Source organism: Diadema antillarum, unplaced genomic scaffold (assembly GCF_040938485.1).
Source record: "Diadema antillarum isolate AM-2024a unplaced genomic scaffold, OU_Dant_1.0 seq00000014_RagTag, whole genome shotgun sequence".
NCBI lineage: Eukaryota > Metazoa > Echinodermata > Echinoidea > Diadematoida > Diadematidae > Diadema > Diadema antillarum.
In genome coordinates this window covers 987,476-1,005,171 of record NW_027271134.1, presented here as the reverse complement: position 1 = coordinate 1,005,171, position 17,696 = coordinate 987,476, and the positions used below count along the sequence as shown (strand labels likewise).

General features: G+C 37.8%; 1 pseudogene; it reads right to left on the bottom strand.

Moving 5' to 3' along the window:
* Positions 1–6,295: 6,295 nt before the first annotated feature.
* Positions 6,296–17,696, bottom strand: part of LOC139725073 (uncharacterized) — a 46,311-nt pseudogene continuing 34,910 nt past the window's right edge.

Genomic DNA, 17,696 nt, shown 5'->3' with positions numbered 1-17,696 from the left:
GTTTCCGTTAACGATGATGGGTGCTAGGAGTGAGCGACTACCATCTTGGTTACGACTCATGCTCTGTGTACTTTATCGAGTCGCTTTCGGTCAATGGGAGAGGGAGAAAGAAGAGAAGGAGGGAGCGAGCGAGAGGAGAAGAGAGATGGAAGGAGAAAGGGAAAGAGAAGTTTACACCAGCGTTATCGGAGGTGGTATGTCGAAGTAAGAAGAGAAAAAGTTAGGTCGCGTGGCAACAGTCACAAGAGTTGATTTATGTTTTATGTCCAGTTATCCACAAGGGATATGCCTCGCTCAAGCGAGTGACCTTAGACAGGCAAAAGTACAGTTTTGGTCGGTATTTAGTCAACAAATCGTAGCTCGTTCATTTTGCCGATAAAAATGTCTCGGCGAGCCGCAGTTGAGGAATTTTAGAGGAACAAAGAGAAACAAAAGACACTCTCCATACAGTGAGGGGCACGTTGTTTCACTGCTTTGACGGCTTGTTCACATTTATATTTGACGTAGTAGTAATAATTTTGATGCATCGTATTGTATTGTAAGATGACTGATTTGTGTTGTCGTTGTATATTGCAGCGGGTTTGTACGACGTGTTCTGACAAACGGGAACTCGTAACACAACAGAGATTCCTGTGTTGGATTCAGGTATGAATAATGCGATAGATGTTTTGTGTTATGAAAATGACTAAATTAGATTAAATTAAATAAGTTGTTTACGCAATTGAAGGGAGATGTGATTCCTCCTTGGAAACATTTGCTTAGTCATGCACGAGTTTTGGATTGGTTTAAATAGTACAATGTACCATCAACTAAATTAAAGATTGGGCAGTTCGCATGACGGGAAGATAGATTGTGCATGATTGTTGTTCAGATTAAAGAGAATATATTTGATGTAAATGATTTATGGTTACTAAAGGTGACAAGAACCCAAGGGGGGGGGGGGGATTTGGCAATGGTTAACGGTAGCGTCGCCGTTGATGGCTGATTTGATCGTATGATCACCCCTTGTATATAATTATACATGTGGTATTATTATAATGCTTGTGCGTGCGGTAATAGTATGATTATTATTCCGCTTGCACATCATACTCGTATAGGATTTTGGATCGCCAGTTGAGAAGCGTACATTGAGTTAGAAGATTATCGGTATATGAGATACATGTAAATAGTCTGTGTCATAGTAAGCTATAGTAGATTCATTTGCATAGTCAAGCGCTTTAAATGTTTCATGCAACAGTGATAGATGGTTTCGGATTTTGACGAATGTTGAGACAAAAGAAACAAGGAAAAGTAGAAATTACGCGGTGCGTAAAATATGTCCCCGCCGGAAGTAGCATTTTGTAGCAAAATGTACAATATAGGTAAAAAATCAAGGTCAAAGGTCAAACAAGTCAAAGGTCAAAATTCTGTGTAGAATTTTTGAAGCCCTCACCTAGTGCCATCACATAAAGAAAACGGAATTGAAATCGGGTTAGAAATGGCGAAGGAGTAGCATTTTGTAGCCAATGTACAATATAGGTCAAAAATAAAGGTCAAAGGTCAAAGAAGTCAAAGGTCAAAATTCTGTGTAGAAGTTTTGAAGCCCTCACCTAGTGCCATCACATAAAGCAAACGGAAGTGAAATTGGGTTAGAAATGGCAAAGGAGTAGCATTTTGTAGCAAAATGTACAATGCAGGTCAGAAATCAAGGTCAAAGGTCAAAGAAGTCAAAGGTCAAAATTCTGTGTAGAAGTTTTGAAGCCCTCGCCTAGTGCCATCACAAAAAGCAAACGGAATCGAAATTGGGTTAGAAATGGCGAAGGAGTAGCATTTTGTAGCAAAATGTACAATATAGGTCAAAAATCAAGGTCAAAGGTCAAAGAAGTCAAAGGTCAAAATTCTGTGTAGAAGTTTTGAAGCCCTCACCTAGTGCTATCACATAAAGAAAACGGAAGTGAAATTGGGTTAGAAATGGCAAAGGAGTAGCATTTTGTAGCAAAATGTACAATGCAGGTCAGAAATCAAGGTCAAAGGTCAAAGAAGTCAAAGGTCAAAATTCTGTGTAGAAGTTTTGAAGCCCTCGCCTAGTGCCATCACAAAAAGCAAACGGAATCGAAATTGGGTTAGAAATGGCGAAGGAGTAGCATTTTGTAGCAAAATGTACAATATAGGTCAAAAATCAAGGTCAAAGGTCAAAGAAGTCAAAGGTCAAAATTCTGTGCAGAAGTTTTGAAACCCTCACCTAGTGCTATCACATAAAGCAAACGGAATCGAAATCGGGTTAGAAATGGCGAAGGAGTAGCATTTTGAAGCAAAATGTACAATATAGGTCAAAGGTCAAGGTCAAAGGTCACAACTGAAATTCTGTGTAGAAGTTTCAAAGCTCCCATGTAGTGCTATCATATAAAGCAAACAGAATCAAAATTGGCTCATAAATGACAGAGAAGTAGCAAATTGAACATTTTGATCACACACGGACGCACAGACGGACGGACGGACACACGGACACACACACGTACGGAGCCCGTTTCATATTCCCCTGCTCGAACTCGTTCGGCGGGGACACTTAATTGAAAGATTATCAATCGATAGACAATTTAGGATATGGAAACAATTTGTTGCATCGTGATGAACAGACACATGCAAAGGGTTATGGTTTGCAGATTTTGTTTGGTTTACGTATTTCGGACACTATAGGAAACGAGAGTTCTTGATTTTATTTAGAACGAAAGCTAATCCACAGTAAATTTTGGTCAGGTAATTTCAAGTCAGTGTAAGTGAAGAAATGTGTTAGTTTGATTTATATCAACCTATGCTCGTTGTTGCTGTCGTATTCGTATTGTGTATAACAGTGCTAGTAGCTGTATTGCGTGGTTCAGTATATGTATTGATTATCGTTTTGTTGGTTTTTTTTTTCTCTGCTTTGCAGGGGTTTTTCTTTTGGATTTTTTGTTTTGGTTTCTCGAGTCATTTAGAAACATTAAAGGCCTATGTTCCTTAAACTGAAGTCTCCCGACATCCTCATTGGTGTGAACCCCGTGGACCTCAACCGTCCATATACCCCGTGAAGTCGACCCACTTCACGACATTACAAAGCTTTTTTTTTTTCTTTTCATTGTGGCAATAACGAACGTTCGAAATAACGAATCCAGTGAATAACGGACCTTTGGAATAACGAACCTTTGTAATAGCGAACCTATCAAATTGCGACCATTAACATATTAGTGAATCATCATTTTAAAAAAAAACACACACCGTGTTTTCAAAGTAAGCATGAAAGCACAAACAATTCAATGATCTCTATGTCTCTTAAATGTGAAATAAAACAAAAACAAAAACAAAAACAGCCCCTCCAGAGGAATTCGGTATATCGGGAGTGCACTTGCACTTGTTTTCTTGCGCATTGGCGCTCGATCCCTTTTCCGTTCCTTCTCATTTTCACTCAACTGCTTCGACATTCTTTTTGAACTTTTACGTTCCTTCTTGCCTCTTGCGCTTTTACAGACTTCTTCCGTCATTTCATAATTTTCCTTTCAATACAGTGTATATTCCGACTGTGATTGCGTATCACTTTATGGCTTTGAATTTTTTTCTTTCTTTTTGGTTGCAGCATGTTCATGCTGTACATATCGCGAAAGACAGAAAATCGTTGTGAAGGGAAAAATAAAGTGTATAAAGGCATAGTTATGAGAATTACAGCGAACGTCCGAGATGGAAACCGAAAATGGTTGTGTTCCTTTTGAGATGGCAGTTACCTAGCTTACTCAAAAGATATACACTGTGCACGGGGAGTGTCTGTCACTAAAACGTAACGCTATCTTCTGTTATATAGGCCTATTCCATGGACTTCTTCTATACGAACGTACATCCGTCAGGAAAACGTTTTATTTGATTCCTTTTTTTAATTACAGGTGAATTGGATGCTGAATATTATTCACTTTTGGGTATGAGAGACTCAGTAATTCAGTAATATTTTAAGTAACACTAACTTATTGTACAATATAGGCCTAATTGTAATTAAAGTATTAGATATTTCTTTTCTCGGACTAAACATCCGTGAGCGAAACTTGGAGAACCTTTAACAGTGCAGACTGTCTACAAAACCTCATAAGAAAGAAATTAACATGCACAGAAATTACACATTATGTAAACTTCAATTTACCTATAACTTGGTTTTCATATGCTATTGGTTTATATGGTTTATCATGTGTAAGTCCTGAAAAGGACTGTTGGAATGAAAGAGGAAACGAGAAGGATAGGAAGAAGCGAGAAAGTGAGCGAGAGAGCATTCTTTCTAGAGTGTGTGTAGTCCTAAAAAGGACTGTGAACCAGAGAAGAGTATGGAGCGAGGAGAAGGGCTCGACGTTTCAGACAGTTGACTGTCCGTCCTCAGAAGTGTGGACGGACAGTCAACTGTCCGAATCGTGAATTCCTGGCTACACCGGTGGTTAACAAACACTGATGTCATAAGATTTTAATTTTTCTTTGGCTTCTTATATGACTGCACCGAGTTCTGAGACCCCGTTTTGAACTTAAAGAATCTCTGCTAAGGAATACACAGTACTGTAGAGGTTTCCCACAAGCAGAATTTTGGAATTCTCTCGATAATAGTATGAAACAAGTTGTAGGTTTAAACACATTCACATTCAAACTGAAGAAGTTGTTCATAAATTCTTATATAGCGGAATGAGTTACATTTTAGTTAGCCTTAATTTTGAGCTTCCTTTCTTATTCGTCATACTCATTTTTTTTCTTTTATCTATTCCTTTCCTCCATTTACCTCGGTGATCCATCGCATCTTGTGCCTCGCGTGTGCTAGTATAGACCCTTAATCTCGTCCCCCTTCTCGCCTTTTACCTGTCTTTTCCTGTCCTCATGTCTCTTTCTGTTTCTTCTTTCAAAATACTTTCTTTTTCCGTCACTGTTATTTTTCTCTCTTTTCTCTTTAACGAGAGAGGTTGCTTGTGTTTGTTTGTCCGTCTTTTTGTTTGTTTGTATAGGTCTGTATGTGTTTTGCACTTTTTATATTATATCTAGCAACTTGCTTCCTTGATGTTTAGTCTTTTTTGTCCAGGAGACTTGCAAATACAAGCTTAGCTTTTCAGCATGTCTCCTCCATTTGCTGCAACTTTAATTTCAATTCAATTTCATTTGCTTTTGTGATGCGTAGTATTGCTAACTTCACATATTTTTCTTTGTTACTACAATGTATTGATGTTGTGTTATTTTGTGTATGAAAATGTTTTGCATTGTTGGAAATGAAATAAACGAAAAGAAAAATGAAAAAGTTATCGGAGGACAAAAAAGAGAGAGAGAGAGAGAGAAAAAAAAGAAAAACCTGTCCATGCATCACACTATATTATGAAATGTTTTCATGGTATTAGTGCACAACAGGATTGTAATTTGTCCTGCATCATGGTCGACATCAGGGAGCCATGATAATGACAGCTTATACCTACCTGCCTGAGACGGGGGGAGGGAGGGGGGGGGGGGGGAGGTTGTCCTGAGATAGGGGCTGGAATGAGCCTATTGTTTAAAAACAATCCAAAATATCAGAAAAAGATGTATCAGAATGTCTGATATCACAGCCATGCTTTTGCAACAAAGATGAACAATGCTCACATTATGAGATGTATGCATCAAAATACAGTTTGCCATGTTGGCCACTTTGAAATTCAAAATGGCAGCTGAAGATGTCGTTAGAAAAAATGGAGCCAAAGTTGTTGTTGTTATTGATTTTTTTTAAAATCAGCACCCTCAAATTGGATAGCTCCCCCCCCCCCCCCCCGAAAAAAAAAAAAAAAAACAATTTTGGCACGAACATCTTACGGGATTAGATAGTAGCCTCTACTAATAGCTGAACATGAATGAGACATTAAAATTTAAACATGCTAGTCATTTCAGCTTTCTGACATATCAAAATGTACAAATACCTGTTAATATGTTAATTCAAACTCTTAAGAAGAAATTCATCATCACAACGTGGTACCTGGCCATTTCGTACCATTTACTGACCTTAAAAAATGTTACTCAATATATGAATACGCACATAAAAACAATAAAACCTACAAAGAGCCAGTATCTCACAAGTGCGCTAGCACACTACTGTACGCTGTACTTGGATTTGTTGTGAACTGAATCATGACAAGGGAATTTTGGTGTGTGCAGGGTCCCATGTTGATGCTTCACTTAACTTCTAATACAATGTTCTCACTTTCATACCACATACACAACAATAAATTTTCACACAAGCAAAATTTTGCAAAATGTCAATACACAAAGTGTTTTTTATTGATGTAAGAGGTCAGGATGACATTGGGTGTTTTGCACCTGCACAAGTGGCAGCCTGCAAAGCCACAGTAACCATGTGCATGCACAGTCATTCTACTTTATGGTGTTGGAGTTTACACTGTCTTTGCTTTAATTTGTTCTCCATGTAATCGGGACAAGCCCGGCTGTCATGTCAACAACTGTACATCAGCAGATAAGTATGATGCTTATCATCATTAATGTCAGCATAGATAAGGAAACAAACTGGTCGAGACACTGTAGGGAAAGAAGGCGACTGAGAGCTCTTATGGTACAAGAATGATTTTTCTTTTAAGTCCAAAATGCTCAGAAAAACATATATTTAGCACCTCATTTTTTTTTGTTACATTATTACTTGAAAAAGACACACAAAGTCCTCTCAAACTGTTTCTGATACAAACAATTCCATGAAAAATACTGTGCTGCATACAGAATTCAGCAATCCTACAATAAGACCACTTTTATTGCATAACGATTCTGTCTGAAGTAAACTGATTGCATTTTGACAAAGGCCATCAAGTTAAGATTTGTGGTCATTCTCATGGTATAACTTGTGGCTCGTACAGTCCGACCTCTCTCATCCAGCCCTCCCTTAATCTGGATCTCTCTATTATCTGGACATGATCTAACTGTGACTTTTTTTACCCCAAATCTAATATTAACAAGGAAAGGTTGATTTGAAACTCGAACAAAATTCTTACACAAACTCACATGAATTACATATTATTCCCAACACAACTAACATACATTCACATCAAATTTTCATTTACTAAGTATAACATGCATTCAGACTTATACTATCCCCAAATCACCGTAAGAACATGGGAAGCAAACTTTTCATTAAGTCAGGGCACAGTACAGGTGATCATTCATTCAGCAAATTCTCAGAGAATTCTGAACATGGAACAGCTGATGAGGATGTGACATGTTCACACAAATTGATATACAATACTGTACAGCCTATGTGCTCCTCTCATTCTTATTGCCACATGTAGGTCACTTGCACAGCTGTTGATATGACTAGACTCACACTGGTTTGAGTTCATTGGCTCAGCAATGAATGACATTAACACTCACAATTTGAACACACATTTACAATCACACACAAGTTTGACCCGATCGCAATGCACCAAGCATCAGGCCTGGAATGGTAAAGGTAGTGCTAACTAGCATGGCTGGACTGCAGTCCACTGCATTGCACAACTTGTCAGTGCGTTAACTTCACCGAGCCATGATGTTCAAATTATGAAATTTACTTTCGTCGACTCATTCTGTTTCATTCCAAGACCTGCTTGAAAGATACCTTAATATTTAAGCAGGTAAATAATCTCAAGAGTTTGACAACACATTGATTTCATTTTGATTTAGAAACCCACCTGTAATTTTGCATTGATAGCAAAGACAGAGTTTCAGTGTATGCTACCTGCAATAGGTTACATGTAGCTACCAATGGGTAGGCAGCTGTGTGTACTAAACATTGAGTCTCCAGTACAAACATGTCCGGATAAGAGAAGTCAGACTGTATAACACTCAGGAATAAGATGGATATCAATGGATTGCAATCATGACCAATTCTGCATGGCATGGAACCTTGAAAGTGCATTTCCTAATATATTTCCTCAGATTATTTCTGGTAAATTAAAAAAAAAAAAAAAAATTTAAATAGGGGATTGCGGGGTTCTTGTATAAAGCACATGCAGTAATCAAATTGTCAGTATTAACTTTGCTCTATCACTTCTGGTTCTAGAGGAGATTTTTAAAGATTCCTCAATTCCATTCCCCCGGGGGCATGGTGCCCATTTGATCAAAATAATATCCTATCCCCTTAGGGGATGCTACCTGCCAACTTTGGTAAAAAATCCATCATGGGGTTTTCAAGAAGATGAACATGTAAAAAGTTTACACATGACGGATGATGAACAAAGAACCACGAATAACAGCTGCCGCATGCCGAACACTGGACGATGAGTGATCACAATAGCTTGCCTGAAACGAAGGCTCAGGTGAGCTAAAACAAAATCTAGGTGGACCCATTTCACCTACTTTGAGTCCTCACGTTGGGGTTTTGATGCAAGGTCACAAATGGTCTCAGCGAAAATATTAAAAGAAGAAGGTAGTATACACTATTATAGCATGTTTCTACAGAAGTAATGAACAAGTGAAATGAACAATACCATTTGATACTTTACACCAAGACAGTCATCGTCTATGAATTACAAATCCAAAACATTTTCTTACTCAACTTCTTAAGCTCAATAAACCGAATAGTTAATTCTTCCACTTTTCAGCCTATCTAATCAATGAAAGTGGGTCAGAACAATGTTTTTATCTGCAAAACATCTTAGGGTTCAACCAACATACATTCTCATCATAGCTTACAACAGCTAATAAGGTGATTAGTACACAACATGGTCTCAAGGTACATTTTTTGTTTGTGTGTGTGTGTGCGTTTATGAAAAATGTATCAGTATTCTGCAACATTCCAGTATGTCACTGGGATTTCCACACATTGGTATTGAGGTGCGTCACCTTCTCTGTCTTCAGCTGGTTCAGAGAATCCATGAACTCAGACCCTGTTGAGACACAAAAGAAGTTTCTATATTTGACTGTTGCATAAACATGGTAATCACAGAATCATTAAAGCTGATTTTCACAATAAAATAGCCCCCACATTATAATATTTCATATTCAAATGGTCTAATGAGTTCCATAATACTTGCACTAATACTGCAAACAATTGTTGGAAGCAATAATGTTATTTGAAAAGTCAGTCAGGAAGTTATCATGATATCTAACTTTTTGCCCCTTACATGTCAGTTGCCCAATGAGTTCCAAGTTCTGTAATCAGGGTTGGGTGGAATCGCCCCCCTCATATGTATCTTGCTGTATCTTTGCATTTTTTTTTTTTTTTTTATTTGCGCCCCCGCTTCTATGACTTTAGCTAGCAGTCTTGTGCATCTTTTGATACTTAATTAAAAGAAAATAGGATGTATATTATCCATTCAGCACAATAAAAATCCCCCATACATATTATAAACAAAGTATGGTTTCATAGGTACATGTGTTGTAACTCAAAAGAATGTAATTGAATTGAATTTTGTTTTCAATGGGAAAGTCAAGTGCAGCTGAAAGTTAGTATGAAATGGAGTCAAATTTTCCTTTCTTTTCTGATCAAAATCACATGAAAAATAAGAAAGTTTTGCTAATTTTTCACAAAAAAGTAATTGAACTGTCAATATGAATATGCAAGTAGTGAAGTGATGATGTCAATCCCTCATAACTTGCCACATAAGTTTGTATGTACAATTTCGAAATTTCCAGTTTTTCCTTCAAACACAATTACGACCCAGTCTAAAATCCTGATACATCTGACTGGTCATTATTCTGCACATAATCAATGGAAAATTGTGAGATGAAGACATCATCAGCTCACTCAGTTGCATATTCTTATCAACTGTACAAGATTCCCTTCCTAGGCACACAAATCTCTAGAAAGCCAGATGGACACCTAACATTCAGGTATACAAGAAACCAACACATACTAACAAGTATCTCAACTTCCAAGTCTCATCACCCCCTACATCAAAAGCTAGGAGTGGTTCATACTCTCTTCCATTGCTGTGGCAGGAGTATCTGACCCTAAGACAAGGATGATGAAGCTACCACCATCTCTACTGCTCTGTCACAAATGCAGCTATCCTCAATGGATGTTCAAATGGAAAGACAAGAAACCAATTCTTACCAAGCTATATACATTGGACAAACTAGTTGAAAACTAAATTAAATGTAGAGACTTATTTTGAACCGAATTTATTTTCCTTGTGCTATTAAAAGTGAGCTCAGACAGATTTTTATCTTTTCCTATGCCATCCACTATGTCACACCTCTTTCACAGCATGGTACACTCCACTCTCCTATACCCACCAAGGCACATCTCCCTGTCATGTCAGTACATGAACCATTGTTAGAATTTCCCTCCATTTCTTCTGATTGGTTTTCTCTGTAATGAATATTTACCTGTGCAGCCACCCTTGTTACAAATTTACATATAGGAGTCATGAATAGTTATTCATCCTCTGTTGAGATCCTGTGTTGAGTCTCTTGAATATTCAGATCATCTTGTGACTCATTTGTATACAATGAATATTTATTGAATGGCAAGTGCCTGGATAAAATATACAATAAAATTGCTGGGAAGGACAGTTCACCAGCAGATCTCGTACAAGCAAGACCTGTGCCAGCTGCCTCCTAACTACCACCAAGTTGCACTGCCTCTATTGATGAACACAAGAAAGATAGTCAAAAGTTGTATGGACAATCATACAGCCGATTACAGAGGGCATCAGCAAGCCAAACAAACAAGTCCTCCATAACAGACCATGCTGAAAAAGAAAATCATATCATCAACTGGTAGGTGGTGCATAGTTAGTAGCGAGGGAGAGCCAGGACCTGAACAGACGTATCAGAGAGGCCATCTGGATAAAGAGAACTCCCCACAACATGAAACGGGATGGGGGGCATACCAACTGTCTGACTTTATGATGGTGCTATCACCTGGATGTCACAACTGGGTGATTGCTACTGCAAAAGTGGAAATTTTCTCGCATTTCGCGCAACCAGAAACTAGCACGAAAATAGAAGCATGCAAATAGTTTTGCTTGCCATACATTCCAGTAGTTGCCATCTTGATTCCGCGGAATTAAAATCAGGCGAAACTCATCTTACCCAGCCGAGCACAAAAAATTAGTCACGCAAATCCATTTTTACAATAATTGGCGCCAAAACATCAGTTGCTAGTTAACCATTGTTTGAGAAAGGTGACAGTCTGTTGTCAAAACTGTCACATGTAAATACAACAATTGGATGTGTTTAGAGAACATTTTATCAATATTCATCAATCATCCTTATGAACTCACTTTGTAATTTACACATTATCATATCCTATTTTCTTTGGAGTATCCTCTTTGATGATATTGTCTCTTTTATGTCTCCATGCCTTTTTGATGTGGGGAAATAAGAAAACATGACTACTGGTATATCAAATTTTGTGGGGCGTCTGTGCTGTTGATCCCTTTCCTCTAAAGACATCAGAAATACACCAAGGCTGTAGTGATGCCACATCAGTCCCAATTCAAATCATGCATTTCAGGATCAACATCTTTGTATTTTAGGGGCTTTCACATCCAAACAGAAATGCATTGGCTCAAAATGTGACAAAGGTATAAAGAAAGGATGTCAACAATGGCAATCATGTGTTTCGGCCTGTCAACACAACACATTTATTTACTTCACAGACTCCTGTAACAGAAAAGAATTTCAAAAATCAATTTAACTGCAAGAGTTCATATTAGTAATCCAGGTGTGGCTATCATCTCAAAACTATACAACTTCATTAACCACTAGAGGTGACTAAAATACTGACAACTCTGTATTGTTGCTCTCGTAACTCCTGCATTCAACTCTGTATTGAAGTCCGTATATAAAACATATCAATCCAAATTCATGTGAAGTTGACAGAGTTTCTCCTGTTCCATGTGTGACTTACACAAAACTAAACCATTTTCTATGCTTCCATATCATGCAATTAAATGCACGCAATGTGGAAACTCACAATGGCTATCAGAAGGTCCTTTGTCTGCAGCCTGTAAGGACATCATTGGAATTGGTTCAAGTCGCACAGGTGATCTACTGAGTCTTCTTTGATGTCTGTAAGAATGGGACCTTGGGCGCTGGGAAGGGGTAACCTGTTTAAGAAATACATATTCAATGAAGATTACGTACATCACTAATACATCTTTCCCATCTATTACTTCCACTACAATTTATCAAACAAAATTATTCTTAAAAATGTGCATTAGAAAAGATTCCTCATCTTGTAAGGTGATCTTGATTCAAATTCTATTGGAACATTACATGTATGTCATTTCTAATATGTGATAGGTGACTATAATTACATATATTTTTGATGACAGCTTATTTCCCAATCAATTTAACAGGAGAAATTAATCTCTGTTATATTAAGTCCACTATGTTTTCTTGTACATTCACTTTTCCAATTTCATATACTGCTCATAGCAAATGTTACCTTGAGACCATACTAGAATGCTTAGTGACATCAGGAAGCACAAAATCTGAGTCCCTCCACCCTCCCCCCCCCCCCCCTCCACCCCTCTCAGGGGGCATGGTGCCCATTTGTATAGATTGAAATCATATCCCCCTTGGGATGCATATCTGCCAAGTTTGCTCTGAATCCATCATGGGGGTTTCAAGAAGATGAAAATGTACTCTTTAGGCCCCCATTTGGACCCCCCTTCCTGTGCTCAATGGAGGCAACCCTGGATTCGCCATGAAAAATACATTCATCAATGTACTAAATCATAGTATCAACTCAGCTCTATCACTTCTGGTTCTACAGGAGATTTTTAAAGATTCCTTAAATGGGGGGGGGGGGGGGGAAGGAGTGGGTGGGTGTGCCCCCCCCCCCCCACCCTTGGCTCAGGTGAGTGAAAAATATATGAACAATCAGTAATGTAAGGGACTATTTCTTGGCAAATCAGAACAGAACAGCATAACATATTCCATCCTGTTTAGCATAGTAAAAAATGAATGAATTCCTTCTGCACTGGTTTGACATTTTGTTCCCCTCTGAGAATCAAAACATGCAGGCACTTCATAAACTGTTGTGTTATATCTGCTAAATTGTGCTTAGAACGGCTGATCATACACAGCAATACACTGACTCCAGGGGGGCTTATTCCTGAGTTTGCCAAGTCATTAGCTAATCTTCAACAAACCTCTTCAGCAGGAGAGGACAACTCTTCTGACTTCCTCCTCCCTCTTGCCTGCATTCTGTCTGCTGATCTCTCTTGTAAAACATGATGTGAGGAATCCTCTTGCTCTGCAGGGGGCAGTCTTCTCTTCAAAATGCTTCGCTCACGACTTCCATGTATTGTCCTACTTTGGACTCTCTCTGTGGAATCTTTTCTAGTTCTTTCCTCAGATTCAGACAGTGCATCAAACTTTATTCTAACCTTTTTGCTGCTCTCAACAATGTTAGACTGATTAGGTATGTCCACTGAAGTGTCTCTGTGGGTCTTTTCACTCCTATTAACCCAGTGTTTACTTTGGTGTCTCCAGGTGAGATGTTCTTGTTGTGCACTATCCTTTCTAAAGTCTGCCTCCTTTGTTCCTGCTTCAGAATCAGCTGCTATCTCATCATGAGACAAGCTGACATGATGTTCTAATCTTTCTGGAAGATCCCTGACCCTTGAGTGGGTCAAGGAGTTGCTGCTGACAAGGTCCTCAAGGTGATCCAGTTTGTGGCGAAGAGACAGAATGGTGGTCTCTGATTTCTGTTTAATGTTGGTCAAGATCTCTGCTTGCCTTGACATCTGCTGTTCTAGTCGTAGCTGTAATATACAGAGAGTAGATAAAGCATTGGGGAGGCAGAACCGGACGCTAAACAGAGTTGATGAAATATAAAAATATGATACCTGTAATGCTAATGTTGATTAATGTGAAGTTTTAACCCTATGTAGCTGGGGTGGGAGGGTGGAAGGGGGTTAAATAAGCCCCCTGGACTTTTTTGTGATAATTTCAAAACATGATTCTTTTAAGCTGAAATTTCACGACTTTTTTTTTCACAGTTTATTCCCACAAATCTGGTGTACAGTTGCCGAGAGATACAGAGCATATTTTGGTGAAAAGTTTCACCATGAATGGCAGTTTCAAATGATTTTTGTGTGTACAATGTACTGGTTTTACAAGAAATGTCAGATGAATGTTTTATTCTGGTTTTTCTCAGATAACATCCCTTTTGGTTATCATCAACTATTCCAGATGAAAATAAACAATGAAAACCAAGAATACAAAACAATATGATACAGATATTAATTTTGATATGGCAAAAATTTTCACATAAATTCTTAATAAATAACTCTACCAAGCATATCTGAAGAAAAGCCTTAAGGAATTGGGGCTTAAAAACTGATGCACAAAAATATCATGCATAAATTTGCATATTCAGAGAAAATTGACCATATTCTGGAAAAATTAATGATTCATTCTCCAGGCTACACAATTTCAAAATAGCCCAGGCTATATAGGGTTAAACCAACATATTTCAGCAGATATTAATTTTAAACTAATTCCTGACACAATGACTGTGCTAAACTAAACAAAACGCTCTGTATATTTTACAAACTTCAAAAAAAAAATACATATATATATATATATATATATATATATGTATTTGCGAAAGAGATCTGTTAAGTAAGGGCGTTGGCGTTCCATGCCAAAGACCCGGGTTCGATTCCCGGCGGAGACCAATTTTTCAACTCTTGCGCTTTTCCAAAAAGGAGGAACAGTAAGAGGAATAACGATGTCAAAGCTACGCACCGATTTCTCCTCCCTTTCTCATATCTCACATATACACTCAGCGAAAAAAGTAAGTTCCCCCCTAACATTTTTGGATATATCTCAAAAAGTATTTTATGGATGTTCATAATTCGAACGGGAATGGATAGGGAATTTCATCACTCATACCATGAATGGCATATCATTGCCACCAGATATCATTATTGGTGTAAAAAATCGCATTTTATGTCAAAATGCATGGGAAAAAAAGTTGCACTTTAGGCCATAGGAAGCATATTGTTTACATTTCCTATGTAAGTTATCAAATGATCTTTTTAATTTGTGTAATTCTCAGGAATTTCTTCAGGTACAATGTGCTTCCCTATTAAACAGATGTTATGCATATTTTTTGAACAATAGGCCTTCTCAATGTGAAAATATTGGTAGAAGCCGTGTGATTTGTAATTCCAATTTAGGTTGATCACATTAATGTGCCTGTGGGCATTTTGCATCATGCCCTCAAGTTGTAGATCAGTTGCTGAGGGAAATGGCATCGAACATATGGAGTGGCCTGCAAGATCCCCTGACTGTAATCCAGTAGAGAATCTTTGGGATATCATTAAGTGGAAAGCGAGCAAGAAGTTGAAAGATGACACTTCACTGCAAGAATTTCAGCGCATCTTGCAGAAAGCATGGGCCAACATTGAGCAGCGCCACGTACAAACTTTAGTTAACAGTATGAGGAGGAGATGGCGGCTGGTCATTGCGGGTGGTGGACATATCAATTATCAAATACTTCACTATATGCTCATGAAAAGAAAGAGATAGAGAAATATGCAATAACCCATGCTTAAATGTTCAGAATCATGAGTGATTGTTTGATTATTTGTGTAAAAGTCATTGCAAATCACTAAAGTGCAAGTTTTGTTTCCATGCATTTTGACATAAAATGCATTTTTTCACACCAGTAATGATATCTGGTGGCAATGATTTGCCACTCATGTTATGAGTAATAAAATTCTATATCCATTTCCGTTTGAATTATGAAAATCGGTTGAATACTTTTTGAGATATATCCACAAATGCTAGGGGGGAACTTACTTTTTTTGCTGAGTGTATGTGTATATATATATATATATATATATATATATATATATATATATGCATGCAACACATACATATGGAATTCTCCCGTATCACAATCCATATGCTACCAATGTCCATACTGCAAGAGGCATATTTCCCACTTCTGGGTCAACAACATACACTAAACGTATTACGCACTACCTACATTTAGGTAGTAAAAATGTTACTGTACACACTGTGACAACAGCTGTTTCCAACATGGCAGACACAGTGAGTTTCGTAGAATGAAAGTAGACTGATTGAAGAAAATATTTAAATAACCGCAGTATTTCCCAGCACAGGGAATAAGAAGGCTGAGTTAATACTAAGAACTAGCAGTGAGATCCCAAGGAAAGTATGAAGTTCAAAAGTACATAATCATGTAGAATAAGAAACAGACAATGAGTGAAGTGTGTTAAACGTCCTGTCAGTGCAGTAGTGTCACTCACAGACTTGAATGATAATGTCTACAGTGGAGTAATGTACTCTCTTAACTTCTGAAGTTTACACTCTGTGACAACTATTTTGAGTCGTAAAAATGATGACTAAAAAGCACTGCTTGTGATAGCGTCCCAATGTAAACAGCGATGTAATTAATCGGATCCTATTACTTCATGAACAGCAATTCTGGGTATTTGTGTATCACTGAATATACATGTCTAGTGTGTACTGTACCAATCAAGCGCACTCCTGGGTTGTTGACCTATCTCCCAGAGAGCAACAGGGTAAATCGAATGTCACATTGAACTGAATGAGAGCGCATGGATTGCAAAATGTGAGAATTAGATCTAAATTTACAACATAGTGCTCATATTGTGTATGTTTGTGTATGACATTACCTTGAGTAGGTCTTGTTCCTGCTGCAACTGGAAGTTCAGATCTCTATGTCTACTCTTGCTTGTCTCCTCAGTTTGGAGATCTCTAAGTTTTTGCTGGAAATAAAAAAGACACCTATATAATTTGGTAGGATTTATCACACGTTTTGTCTCAATGCAACTCAAGTTGAATGATACTACAGAACGCTTCATATATAATGATAAATTTTTTTGAACACTGCCCCCAATGTGTCTAAATCTGCTAAATATCACACAGGTAGGATCATCATGAACTTCTGAAATGGTGAATGCTCATCTCCTCATTATCTTAGAGAATTGTGCACTGACACATCAAAATCATTACAACATATGGAGACTTTCCATCACTGGGACAGTAAGTTAGAATGTGACATCTCTTAGATAGCCTATTTTGAAATTAAGTAAGAACATTAACTCACTCATGAGCCATGTCAGAATATTTTTCACAGACCTGGAATCCAAGCTATCATACAATTTGGCTGTGGATGGAAGACATGTTCCTTACTGTCTCTTCTATCCATTTCAAATCAATATTAGTGGTTATTTATCCACCAGTACATATTTTGTTAAAAAAAAAAAAACATTTCAAGATCAAAGCCATGGACACTGATATGAAAAAGCAGTGTATTTGAACTTTGTCACACATGAACACACACATGCAGAAAAACAGATAAAATCAGACTATATACAGCACTATGAAATGGACAAAAATTCAACTGCACTCTACATGCTTGACTTTCAACTTAGCTCTCTACAGTGTAGTTCCACAAAAGTTTTTTTAAAAGATTCCTCGATTTGGAGGCTTTGGGTTCTCCTGCCCCACTTATCTGATGAAACTGTGATCCTATCCCCCTAGGGATTCTACCTGCCAAGTTTGATTGAAATCCAATGTGGAGTATTCAAAGAGAAGCTGAAAAGGTAAAAACATTACGCGAGGTAGACAATGATGGATTGCAGTAGCTCCCTTGAGCCTCTGGCTCAGGTGAGTTACAAAGGGTCTTGTTAAGTATATATGTAGAAGGAATATTGGAACTATCTAAAATGTCCATGCACATTCTTTTGTGAAAGAAGGCC